Here is a 13,252-nt window from a genome sequence, read left to right as displayed (position 1 = left end):
ATTCACAATGTTATTCAACATATCCACTGCAAGATCAGAACCTGGAGCAGGAGGACCCCATAAGAATTCTTAGTGAAAATATTTTACCTGAAACTTTTCAGAAAAATGCCGGAATTATATATTCATTATTATGTTTTGTTCTTATAACTGCAGTTTTTTCTAAACTACTTCAGTCTATCAGCTGTTTCAGATTATCATTATAGGATATATGTATAGATGGGAAGACATTCAGGTGTATATTACGCTCTCTTCTTAAAAATAAAAATAGTAGTCTAAAGAGAAAGCATGGACCAGTTTACAAGATTGTATAACAAAAGGCATTCCCCTTGATAGTAAAGACAATTTCTGTATCAACTTTGCTGCATATCTTTCAGTACAGCATATAGAAATATTGGTCATTTTTAGAGCACATCATATATCACGACTGCAGTTTTCATGCTTTTTAAAATGTGGTTTGGGTCTAATTTTGCTTTCCTTTCACTCTTAAACAAAGAAAATGCTTTCATCTAAAGTTACTTATTGTATTTCACTCCACTGTGCTATGAAGTTTGAGGGTAGAAGTGAGTTCAGTTATTTGTTGGCCCATAACTGAGAAAAAAAAAGATTACACTTCCACTTAACGTGAAGAACTCTTGCATGAGAACAGGAGTAGGGGTCTTCCTGGAAAAGTCAACCACAGTTTTGCTTCACAAAGAGCACTTACTCTGGCAGTAAGTGTCATGACCTTTATGCTGTAGCTCACCCAACCTGCTCTAGTGACAAGAACTTTTGGAGAGAGAACAAAGACTCTCACACACTCTTTCCATTCTCATGCCTATTCCAGCAGGAAGCATGTGGAAAGTCTTGATGCCAGCCTTCCTGCTGTTACAGCAGCTAAGATTACAGAAATTTATGTCACTCCTTACACTGAGCGATAACTGATTTCCTTAGATCCCCAATACTGCAGATAGAGGATAATATGGAGAGTCTTCCTAGGCAATAAATTTTAACCACACCATCTGTGCAACCCAACTGTTAAATGTTAATTTTTCCTTTTTTTTTTGTTTTTGTTTTTGTTTTAAACAAAAGGACTTCACTATGACTTATGAGACATTTGGGAAAGACTATTTCAAAGCTAGACTCTATAACTGAATAGGAAGGAAACAAATCTGTCTCACTCTCTTCATATTGGATTATGTCAAAGATTAGCTTCTATTTAAGCAACATTGTAAGAAGTTTTACAAAGGATTTTCTTTTTAAACTACAACCATATGTTTTACTCCAATGAAACAGCTTACATATTGGGTATATGAGATTGATTGATGACATTTGCTCTAGCCATTTCAGTAGTCATTTATTCATTTAAGATTACGTTGAGAATGTTTATTAAATGATTGGCAAAGTAACACATTGATCATCACTGCATGTTTCTAACTAGAAACAATTGAAGAGCAGTTATTTTAAATAAGAACTATACCACATTGTTCGCTCCAAAAGTAATATCTCCTGTTTATTTCCACAGGAACTGCAACAGATACAAAGAGCACAAAAACATTATTTCATAGAGCAAATTCTCAGCTACAAAATGCTTTTTTTCATCACAGTCACCATTATTACCTTCACTTCATCATTACCATCACTTTCACCAGTGATGACCAAAAAACTGATTGTAGTACAGATATCATTCTCATTTTCAGTTATCCCCATTGGCACAAAACTGAACATTTAAAGTCTTGTATTTAAGACTCCTGAAGAACTGGATCATAAATGCTGGAAAGATCACCTTACCTCTCAAAGCTGCTCTCAGTTTCTTAGCAACTGAACATCCTCTGTCCTTGGTATTTTCTTCAGTAGAATGGAGCTTGGTCTTTCCTAGCAGCCTGCCTGAGATGATGAAATTCCTTTCTCCAGGAATGAAAAACATTATTAGGAGACATTATTTTCAGATCCCACAGTCAGACATAGAAAGTGTTTTCTTTGATTTTGGCTTTCCACAAAGAAGTAGTATTCTGGAAAAAAGAAAAAAAAACCCAAAAGGATAATAAAGAAGAGCTTAAAAAGCTGTTGAAATAAAGCAAAATTGTAAATAATTCATCTAAGGAAGATGGAGACTTCATGTCAAGTTGTTTATTTTACATGAGAGTTCTCCCCAAAAATATTGGGTAATTCCTAAGCAGGGCAGAAGAGTACCTAAAGAGGAGGGAGCAGGTATGCAAGGGAACATCTACACAGCTGGCCGGCGCAATGTGAGGAGAGGAGGCTGGGGTTGGATCTCACTGACAAGTTACAGTTCCACAACTGCGTATCCACTTCAGCTCTTCCTGAACTGGTCCTGGGTTCACTCATGCTTGAGTCCTTGTCTATGACTGCACATCAGTAGAGCTCAGCAACAGGACTTAATTCAGATTCCCCCAGAACAGAAACTGATTTGAACATGGTGCTGGAGCACTAGAACACAAACCAAAATGCTCCAAAAGGCAACCAAGACACAAGGCAGATTCACAACACAAGTACCATCCCTGCACTCCACTGCTAATGTAGATGCTCCAGATAAGCCAACACAGCTTCTCAGGAATCTGGGTTCCAGTTCTCATGACTAGAAAAAACAGCATCGGGGAAGAGAAGTTACTGTACTCACTCTTCAGCTATTTTGGGGAAACTATCTTCGTAGTCCATAACATGTTGTCAGCCTGAACCATCCCAAACTTAACCTCTATAGGGATGTATAAGAAATGAAAGTTGCTGTGCATGGTAGGCATTCTATAAATGCACAATAAAGCATATGAAAAATAATTTTATACTTAAAATACTGTATACAGAGATAATGAAAGGCAGTGGCAACAGACATATTAAAAAGAACAAAAGAAGAATATTTTGAAAATGGGAACATGGTTGAATTTATGGTAAAATCATATTTGCTTCCGTTTTTCTTGTTTTCATATTTTCAAATAGCACAAAAGTTTTGTATACTTCCAGAAAGTCTGAGTAAAAAGACTCTTCATTTTATCACAAAAATGACTTCCTTCCAGATATCAAACTGTAATAAATTCTAAAATCTATAATGTAGTAATTCAGATATTACTTTGTTATTGTATTTGAGAACTTATGGAAGGAAAAGTGTAACATTTTTGAATACTGGCTGGTGGCAAATAGAATTACAAAAAAGCAGGCTTTACGGACTTACAGAGTGTTCAACCCAGCTTCCATTTCCTGAAAATACCAGAATAAATAACATCTGCGAACAGAAATAAAAGTACAGGGTGATAAGAAACAATTCATAAGGATTTGTCAAGAATAAATCATGTCAGGAAATATTAATCATATTTCTCCTGCTAATAGCCTCGTACATAGGATGGAGCAGTAGGTATTCTATGGTTTGACTATAGAAAAGTTTTTGATGTGATTTAAAACAGCATTCTCAGAAGTAAGATGATAAAACATGGAGGAATTGAAACTTGCCAGGTGAGCGAGCTATGAGTGAGTTACTGAGGGCTACCATTGCTGAAAGTCTTTGGAGTCCACAACTTATTTCTTATGGGCTATTAAATAAATTGGAGAGTATAATTTAGTATTTAGGGTGATCTTAACATGCTGTGGAGGCGTTCTAGAGTAGATAGTGTGTAATTCACAAAGTACACTATGACAAACTACACTGGAATGAGAATAAATCCATCACACAACTGCATGAAGAGAAAAAACATGGCATCTCTGCGTGGAAAGTCAGTGGATCTTAGGCTGTATATGAACATATCTAAAAAGTGTACACATAAAAAAAAAACCAACAAAACTATTGTCCTGTTGACATATAAACAAAGAATGTCTGAGAAGAAGGGGCGTGGTGACCATAAAAGCAATCAGGAAGGACAAAGCACGAATGAGAATGTCCAGAAAATGTTTGAGAAAATTTTTTTTTTCAGTTAAAGTACTCATACATACTCACATATTTTGGAGACAGAAGAAAAAACTCCACCAGCAATAGAAGCAAATGTAATGGACTCCATATGGAAAAAGGAAGACTTGTCCAAGAACCACTTGGAAAAAATTTCCTTAGGTGTGATAGAGATACTTCTGATACTGCTGTGAAACAGGGACATGGCTCCTTCCAGTCTTTTTTTTTTTTTTTTTTTTTAAAGAATTACTATTGTGGAAGAAAGCAGAAAACATGTATGCTATCAGTTTGCATATTTGAGTGTTATTTTCCATTCATAGTATATCAGAACTGATAGAGTATGACAATAGAACTTTAATTTGTTTTTATTTTATGCTATCTAGTAACGCAGATGATTCTAGCTGAATATATTTTAAATTTAGACATACACAACAATATTGTAAGACAATATTTTCTGAGATAGACCCAACCTGGGACCCAAATTGGTGAAGGTGTCACCGAGTTTGGACATTAGGGTGTGATGTATAAAATCTATCCATTTGAAAAGATAATGAGATTATGTCTGCACTTCAAAGACCAGACTTACACTCCATATTTAATGGAGAGTTCCTAGAACTTAATCAGTTACCTTCACCACAGTCACTCTCACAACTGGTACGAATGTGAGCAGACATATTCACCTGTTCTGTGTTTATGCGGTCTCATGGCATCTTCCCTCTAAGCGTCTATGAAAAGCCACATTCACTTGGGAACTCACTTGAGAGTGAATCCAGAAGCTGGACTACTGAAAAGTCTGGCAGCTGTTTTCCTCAGAAGCTGCTTGGAAACAGGGTGCCAACTGAAATGGGATTTCTACTGTCTTTTGACAAACTTTTCTGTTTTCTGTTTCTCCTCTGTTATCCTGGAGGAGAAGAGAAAGATGGCTGGAGACAGATGCTCACTCATGTTTAACTCACCAGCCTTTTCCATTTGATTCTTTTGGGGGGGGTAACTCAGAAATGGTACTGTTGCTACAGACAACTCCAGTAGACATCTGTCTTCTGTTGGAAATTGCTTCATGTATTTATTCCTGACATAGTTACGAGAAAAATATATTTTCTGATCTTCTCACTCTGCATTACGTAAAAGCTGGCAGCTTCAAAAAAAAAAAAAAAAAATACAGTCCTGGCTTGGTTGAAGATCTTCAGAGTTCTGGATGCAACTGCAATCCAGAAGCTGGCTTTGAGGTCTACCTTGTCCAGTGCTTAGGGTGACTTTGGCAGATGGCAGAAAAAATTTGGAAACACTCATCCTATTGCTACCAGGTACTGGCAAATAATAGCTCAAGACAAGTCTGTGGCTTGTGTTTGACTTGCCTTTAATGGGGTTTCAAGTACTTTTAGAATAAATAGAATCTTCTTAGCATTGATGTGGATGCATTTGGAGAAAGTCAAAAGGTGCCATATAGGCCTGCAAGGTAAGACATAAGGACGGTTCAGCAGGAGAAATATGAGCTCAGGTGAATATTACTGTGGCCTATAGCTCAAACTTTTCATAGAATGAGCTTCAGATATTAACAAAACAGTATAATGACAATTATTCCCTTAATTTTGTGTGTATTTTACTCATAATTGTAGCATTTGTGTGAAATATCATATGAAATATGTATGTACTTCCTAAGAATAGAAAAGCCACATTTATTTACATCACAGGAATTTTGCATTCCTTTCAGGATGGTGGGGTTTTATTGCAAGTGATATTGATCTAAGTTGCATACAGTCAATGCTACTATCAGCTAGAAAACAAATTTGAGTAAAAGATTACTTTATCAATGCTTGCTGAAAGTTATTTTGCAAATGTCTATCCTTGCAGCAGCTATATTTGATAATTAATGCATGCAAGTCTGAAAATACAGAAAGAACAGTCCATGCAGTGTCCTAAACACTTACTCTCTCTTTGCTCCATAATGACAATTTAGCTGCAATATTTACATATGTAACAGAGTATACGTCAATATTTTGAAAACCACATTTTCAGTATTTATAAAAACTTGTAATTTTGTCATCAAAAAGTATAGGCGTACCAGCTTCTGGTGCACTGAAGAAGAAAGTGTACAGATTTTGCATTCTATGTTACTTCTAATAAATAGATTGCTTAGTTTATTGAGGAACATTTAAGGACAGAGGAAATGAATAAGCATGAAGTACAGCTGGTATATTAAAAGGGAACCTACATGACAACAGTCAAATACCCTGCAGCAAAGCGGTTTAATAAAACAAATAGAAAAAGCACCAGGATGCTTTCTTTATTGCAGCATTTCCAAAGTGTAATAAAGAAACCAAACATACAACAAACAAAGCAAGCTAAAATACTGATCCTACATTATTGGACTGTTAATAAATCATACTGATGGCCCACTGTTAAGTGAAATAGTTTTGTGAACAGTAAGTAACAAATATGGAAACCCATCTAAAATAGTTGATGTAGATCCCATTGAAGATAATGCCTTCCAGGAAGTAATCATCATAAAATTATGGGAAAAAAAAAAAAAAAAAAAAAAAAAAAATCAAACTAATTGGATGGCCTATTTGATGCAGCTGCTGGGGAACCTAAACAGCAGACTAGCCCTTGTGTTTACTACTCTGTGCAGGGTTCACCACCATCAATAAACTGAGTGTGAATTCTGGATAATGGTCTTTATCAGTCCAGTATTACCCCCTGCATCATTGAGGGCTTGACCCATCCCACACAAAATTAAAAAACAAACAAAAAAAAACAACCAAAACCTCTTAGGACTTGACTCTACAGAAGCTTCTTGCAACTCCACGAGCAGTATATCCCCCGGTGACCACAGAATGCTGGATGGAGTATGGGCAGTTTTCAGCTCAGCTGCAGAGAGCTGCATGTTTGCCTGCTGGGCTGCACTTGGAGCTCCGGCTTTTCGGAGCGCTACTAGGGGACCATGCTGCATGTGTGGAGGGAGCCAAGACTTTCTAATGTGGTTGAGGCTTATGTGGATGCATAATAAATGAGCAGCTGAGCTGAGAATTAAATTCTCTAAAACCTACCTCTTAATCCCATTCTTTAATCAGTACAATATAGTAAAAATATCCCTCTTCGTAGGTACAGGCGAAATCTGTTTGCAGTATTATGTCAGAAACCCTTATAATTCAGGGGCACATGGATAGTTTACAAATCTAAAATTTTGCTTTACATTCAATCCTTTCCAGGATTTTAAATTAATTCAAATGCATTTGCACAAATGTCTCTGATGGAGACTTTTACAGAATGCTCACTGCTAACAGGTTTGGCTATTAAAGATACATTTCTGTGTTAAACAAAGTTGTCTTCCCTATTAAAATTGACAGCCAGGCCCATATGTTCCATAAAATAATGGAAGGGGTCACTGTGAACAGTACTGCAATGAATCCCAAAGTTCTCATAATCATTCAGAGTGTGCTCTTGTAGTAAATTCACTGGAACCTTTCAAAGAATATTGCTTTGCAGCTCAGTATTACCTCTCACTAGCACAAACAGAGAAAACCAGCCAAAACCAAATTCCATCCATGTTTTCTTCTACTGGATTCCAAATACATGCATCTGCTTGCTTGCCACTTCATGAAGAAAGCAACTGCTCTGCGGGGACAGCTTAGGAACGTGCATTCTGACTGCCCCAGTATTTCTTGGGTTTAGCAGTGCATTGGCTGTACTTCAGAGTCCCAGCAATGCCTTGCAGTATCAGCACAAGCACCACCCTACCCTGACAGTGCCAAGTCACCCACTACCATCCTGCCTGGCTGTAACAAGCCCCTGGCAGCAAATACAGCATGCTGTGAATCGTGCTGGTCTGACAAGGGGAAGAAGCATTCAGATCAAAGCTTCCTAAGGGGTTTTGGTTGAGCAGGCATTTTGGGAGCACATGCCAGCCAACAAACAGAGTGGATGGCTCTCCACATAGGATGGTTGGAACCACAGGATATTCATAATGTTGATAGCTATTTTCAGTATAAAAGATAGGTTCTCAAAATAAAGACCACCCAGGTTTAAGAGGTTGAAAAGACACAGACACTTCTTACAATGTATTGAGAGTTTTCTCACTATGAGACTTTATGCAAGGTAGGCAAATCCATTCTCCACCACTGGAATTAATGTCCTCACGTTATTTGATTATGAACAAAATGAAGTAAAGTTAATAGATCTGAGATAAAGCAACAATGGGCTTACAAGGAAGTGTCCACTGAATTACATGCACTGAAGATCACTTCCAATATCTGTTCCCTTGCTTAACATTAAGTAGCAATTGGATAAAACACGTTAAAGTTAAAGCCTCTCTGTCTTCGCAAGAAATTCTTCTGGGCAGCAAAAGTCCAACATAGACTTAACAACTTAACATAAAGCCATGTGAGAGGTAGGACTCACCCCTGTTCTCAGAAGAAGCTTATTCTCCAAGCATATCACATAGCTCAAGCTGGGTTCAGGATTCCACTTCAGAGGCCAGGCACCTTAAGATATTATTGGATGTGGTCCTTAATATCTCAAAAACAACAACAAAAACACCAAAACCAAAACACTACTTCATGTATTGTGCATCTTTGTAATATTTCATTTAGTTTCAGCTTTTAGCTTATTTCATCTTTTCTCATAAGTAAACGTAACTTTCCCCCTGTTCTCACCTAATATCAAAGGTTGCCTAATGCTACTAGAACACGTTTCAGGAAACATTGAAGTATTTTTTATCTGCAAGAAAAACTAACTGCTGTTGAAATGCCTCATCAGCCTGGGATCATTGCTATTCAATTTTTTTCCCTAGGCATTATGTAAATATAATAAATTGCTTTGCTTCATTGTCATCCGCTTTGCTTTTCATACACTGAATTAGCATAAGATTTCGCTTATGGATAGAATTTGCACGGTAGCTTAGAAGTGAAAATGCTCCTTTCCATTCATATGCAAATGAGACTATCTTCTTGTTGTCATCTATAGTTGAACTGTTTGTTGAGTCTTCAAGAAGTTATTTCCTAAAATGAGTGGCAGGATTTTACTTAAGAGTTTCTCTCTATCTCACCAGTCTTTTTTGCTGATTTATTCTAACACAAACTTTACCCAGACTTGCCTACTAAGAGAGTTGATGTTTTGCTGCAAATTTTTTTTTTATGCTTATTGCTACTCTAAGCAAAGGCAGTCAGGTGCAGAATACTGCATTACCAGTCGCTATTTGTATTATGCTGCTTGTTATCTCCTTTATGTCTCTTTCACTGCATTTGAAAAATCCCTATTGCTTCCTTCTCCTTTTCCACCTTTTCAAGAAGAGAGGTGGTGATGATCCTTTTTCTCTCCAACCTGAGAAGAGTTTAGCCTGCATCTTTCCAGCTTGATATCTTCAGTAAAATATTAGCAAAACCAGAAATTCCTTCAGATTCTCTTTCCCAGATCCACACTTAAACACCTACCCAAAATAAGCATAGATATACTTTTACTGTGTATTTGTTATAGACATACGTAACCCACTGTGCAACTTAATTCAGACTTCTTACTTTTTAAACATTGTTCTGTAATAGTATTGTAGGTAGAATTTTGTTTTTGCTACCAATACCAAACTATTTGGGATAGTTCCAGTTCCTCCACTGACAACAGTTAATTTTCTTCTCAATAATCTCTCAGCTGAGCTTTCCATTCTATTTACTTACCAGAAAGAGCTGCTAAATTTCCTATTCTCTTTTCATTGGACAATTATCTTCCAGCATCTTAGATAATCAAGAGCCTGTTGCAGCCCAGACATATTAAAACTCAGCAAGTTATTGTAGCCAATGCTATGTGATTATAGTATTTTAACAGCTAGTGCATTTCTTTTGTGCATGAACTCTTAAATATAACAAAGGCCTATTGTGTTCAATGTGGGAACGCAAATCATTTTTAAAATGTGATTAATTGTGTAAGTATGGACCTTTTAAGTACGTGTGGTAAGCCCTGTGCTATGGGAATGACACTTACTGCTCTCTCAGCATGAGCCTGATGAAGTAAACAAAAAGTTAAAATACAGCCTATAGCCACCCTGGCATTCATTAACATAGCATAGAAAGCAGAAACTAGTCACATTTTATATAAAAAGACTAAAAATCTGTGTCTACTTACATTAACATTAGTCAAATGGTGGGTGCCAACTATGCACATAGCATGTTTTATTTATAGGTCTATATAGTAGTCAAAAACATTCTATCATGGAAATGTGTTATTCATTAATTCATATTTTGCTCAGCTCCACTTCTTGAACCCATCCAGGTGTTTTTTAAACGATGAAGGAGGGCAATTTAATACCAAAAAGCATTCACATTCACCCTATTTTTTAGTTCCATGTAACTAAATATTTCTCCTGATTTTGTCTATTATTTATTTTTAATTAGTTCACATATACTGCAAACGTCTGTAATTTCATTACAAAGTTCTGTGCAATGGTAAAAATAAAGGCAGAATACATAGTCAGCTTACTGAATGGAGTATTTAAATAAACTTTTTCTCAAATATCCATTCTTTACATCATCTAGAATAGTAAATGCTTCTGTAAATACATGCTTCTGATGCCTAAATGGTTTTTAAAAATCTTTTTATCCCACTGTTTCAGTGCTCTGTATGAAGTTTATTCACACATTTCAGAGCATAGATCACATCCAACAACCTCAGCAAATCCAGGAACATGCAATGTATGTGTGCTTTCTCTAAAGAGGCTTTATAGGTTTTCCATGATTTAACCTATGAGGTCTAAATAGGTTTACAGAAGAAAAACAAAGCCCTTTGTTGGCTTTATCTTCTTTGTGAACTTGACATAATCAAATTTTAATCAGGAGGAAAAATTAAAACTAATGTAAGATATGAGCAGATATATCAAAGCCAAAATGCTGCCAGTTACTGCATATTACCACATTTATCACGTGAATCATCATATAGGTCACTTGTAAGCAGCAAAGCAATTTTTTCCATTAGGAAATAATTATGTATTTTCACTAGCATCCTTCACATAGAAAAATGTTTTTTAAGTGAGACAATTGTTTCTATTCAATTTTATTTTTTTTTTTAATTTTTATTTTTTAAGCAAATGACCAGGCTGTCACTTATCTTCTGCAAGTTTCAGCTCTCAGATACAACTAGACTGAAAAATGATGTTTTTCCTCTTTTATGGAAACTATAAATTCTCAGCCATTTACAATATCCTTCCTGAAGTTCACAGCCCCAGATAAATGTTCTGTTTAGTGGAATGGTCCAACAATTTGGAAAGGTTTCATGTAGAGCCAACATTTCTTGATCTTCTCTGTAGTCTTTCCAAAAGGATTCGGAGTTAACTAAGCATTTGAAAGGATGACTAGAACAAGTCGAGTTATGCAAATTCCTGTTTAAAAAGTTCAATATTGTATTTCACAGTTTCATTTTAGAAATCTCCAGCAGAAGTTTCACACATCTATTTCTTGTATGATTCTTGGGGAGAGAAAAAAAAAAAAAAAAAAAAAGTCAGATTGAGCTTAACACCCTTTATTTCATCAGGCTACATGAGATTAAGGGCTTATCTCTTCAGATTTATCCAATTGTAGCAGCATTAATGTTACAGTGATACTGTTCCTTAGCCCAGAGTCTGTAGATGGGAAAATTTCATGTGCTCACATATTTGGAAGTGCAAACAACATTAGGGTCATACTCCATGGAATGAAATTAGAATGGGTATGAGAAACTTGTTGATCAGACAGAGGTACAACTGAAGAAAGTCCGAGTTTAGATAGAAACTACCTTGGATGAAGTTTTCTTATTAAAAGTCTTGAATCTTGGCTTTAACAGCTGCCTGAAGTCCAGAATGAAGGTCTCTCTGCTGCTTCAGTAAAAAGCAGCCTCTCTTTAACAACATTTCCCAATTAAAAATAATAGCAGTCATAGATGTTTGCCAAACACTGACCTTACAAGTCATGAGAAAACTTCAGAACTAACATGCATTTTAAGCAGAGATTTGGTATCCATATCCAAAAGAATGTTGTTACACATCCTACATTTTGCTGTATTCACGTCCACATGCATTATATCCTTAATTGAACTGAGCCTCTTTCTAATGCAGTTTAGGACATCTGGAAGTCCCTTCAGGTGTCTGGCATCTTAAATATAGACAGTGTAATCTTAGAACAGTTGGCAGCAAGAAATTTAGCACAAAGCAGAGCCACTTTCACTGAGTAGAATAATTTAGAAAAATCATTTGCATGATTAGTGCTTAGTAGTGATTAAAGAACTTCCCTAGGATGTAACAGACTTGATTTCAGCTCCTTTACACATACAAAAGCATCTAGACATCCTTCTTTCAGTAGAAAGTCAATCTTGTAGTATTAAAAAAATTGCATAGTTTTGCTGCAAAATTTGTGCCAGAGCCAGTAAGTGAGAAAGAAAACCAAAGTAAGTATGCTTCTTTTACTGAACATCACTGCATATTATTGAAGAAGGAGCAGACTGTTGACAGTGTTTTATGTTCTCAGTATTCTTGAGACATTTTTTGAAATTAAAGTATTTCTGTATTCTTTTAAAACTATTGCTTTTCAAACACCATTGTGTAAGTCTACTCAACACCTGATGGTAAGGACAAGATTTTTCTTCCTGTAGGAGCCAATTCTCATAGTCCTAGACATATGCAAAAGCAAAAGTCTTTTTGCATAGAAAAGTTGAGGATAATATAGCATTTTTTCCTGACTTTACTTAATTGACATTTAATTTTGAAACTAAGGCAAATGAGACTTATATTAGTTCAGTATTTTTTCCAATAAGCAAAAATACAGAAATAACAAGTGGAAATTAAAGATAGGCATGCGATTGCTCCATCTGAGATCAGAGTAAAGTATAACTGTTTTGATTTCCTACATAGTCTTGAGATTATTCTCTTGTGAAGCTTCACAAGAGAATAAAGATGATGATACTGAAGTGAGTAAGACTTCTAGAAGTCATTTAAACCCTGTCTTCAGGGAAACAATGATTCATGTACCCAGGGAGCATCCATATAAGATAATTACATCATTAGGCATTTTACCTGATGGTAAATGGCATTTGCTGGTGATGCTGTATCCTCTATAATGTACACACAACCTGTTAAGTTGCAGGTATTTTTCAAGTCCTACCACAGTGATGTTGAAGACTCTTCCAGTTCAGTTTCTGATTGTTTACAATCTCCTGCTGTGTCCGCAATATGCTTGAATTGTACTTAAAACACATAAATCTGCCTTCAAAGGCAGCTTGGGAGGCAGAAGTGTGGCTAGGGAATTTTAAATGGAAGGGACAAGTAACAGCTACAAAGAACTGAGTTTTTAGTAGTAGGTGTTGCAGTTTGTTCCAATTACAGCACACACTAGAGTGTGAAATGTTCATGCCAGTCTAGTAAAAAGAAAAAGT

General features: G+C 36.1%; 1 long non-coding RNA gene across 2 annotated transcripts; it reads right to left on the bottom strand.

Annotated features, from left to right (window-relative positions):
* Positions 1 to 1,236: 1,236 nt before the first annotated feature.
* On the bottom strand, positions 1,237 to 4,100 carry LOC128080284 (uncharacterized). Of its 2 annotated transcripts, XR_008206573.1 has the most exons (4): positions 3,920 to 4,100; positions 3,164 to 3,214; positions 1,768 to 1,988; positions 1,237 to 1,504 (listed from the first exon to the last, which is right to left on the bottom strand). It is a non-coding gene; the product is annotated as an uncharacterized LOC128080284 (long non-coding RNA). The 2 variants fall into 2 exon arrangements; XR_008206572.1 differs by having other exon boundaries at positions 1,237 to 1,988.
* Between the last annotated feature and the right edge of the window lie 9,152 nt (positions 4,101 to 13,252).

Source organism: Tympanuchus pallidicinctus, unplaced genomic scaffold (genome assembly GCF_026119805.1).
Source record: "Tympanuchus pallidicinctus isolate F22 unplaced genomic scaffold, pur_lepc_1.0 scaffold2, whole genome shotgun sequence".
Taxonomy (NCBI): Eukaryota; Metazoa; Chordata; class Aves; order Galliformes; family Phasianidae; genus Tympanuchus; species Tympanuchus pallidicinctus.
This window is presented reverse-complemented; position numbering and strand designations above follow the sequence as displayed.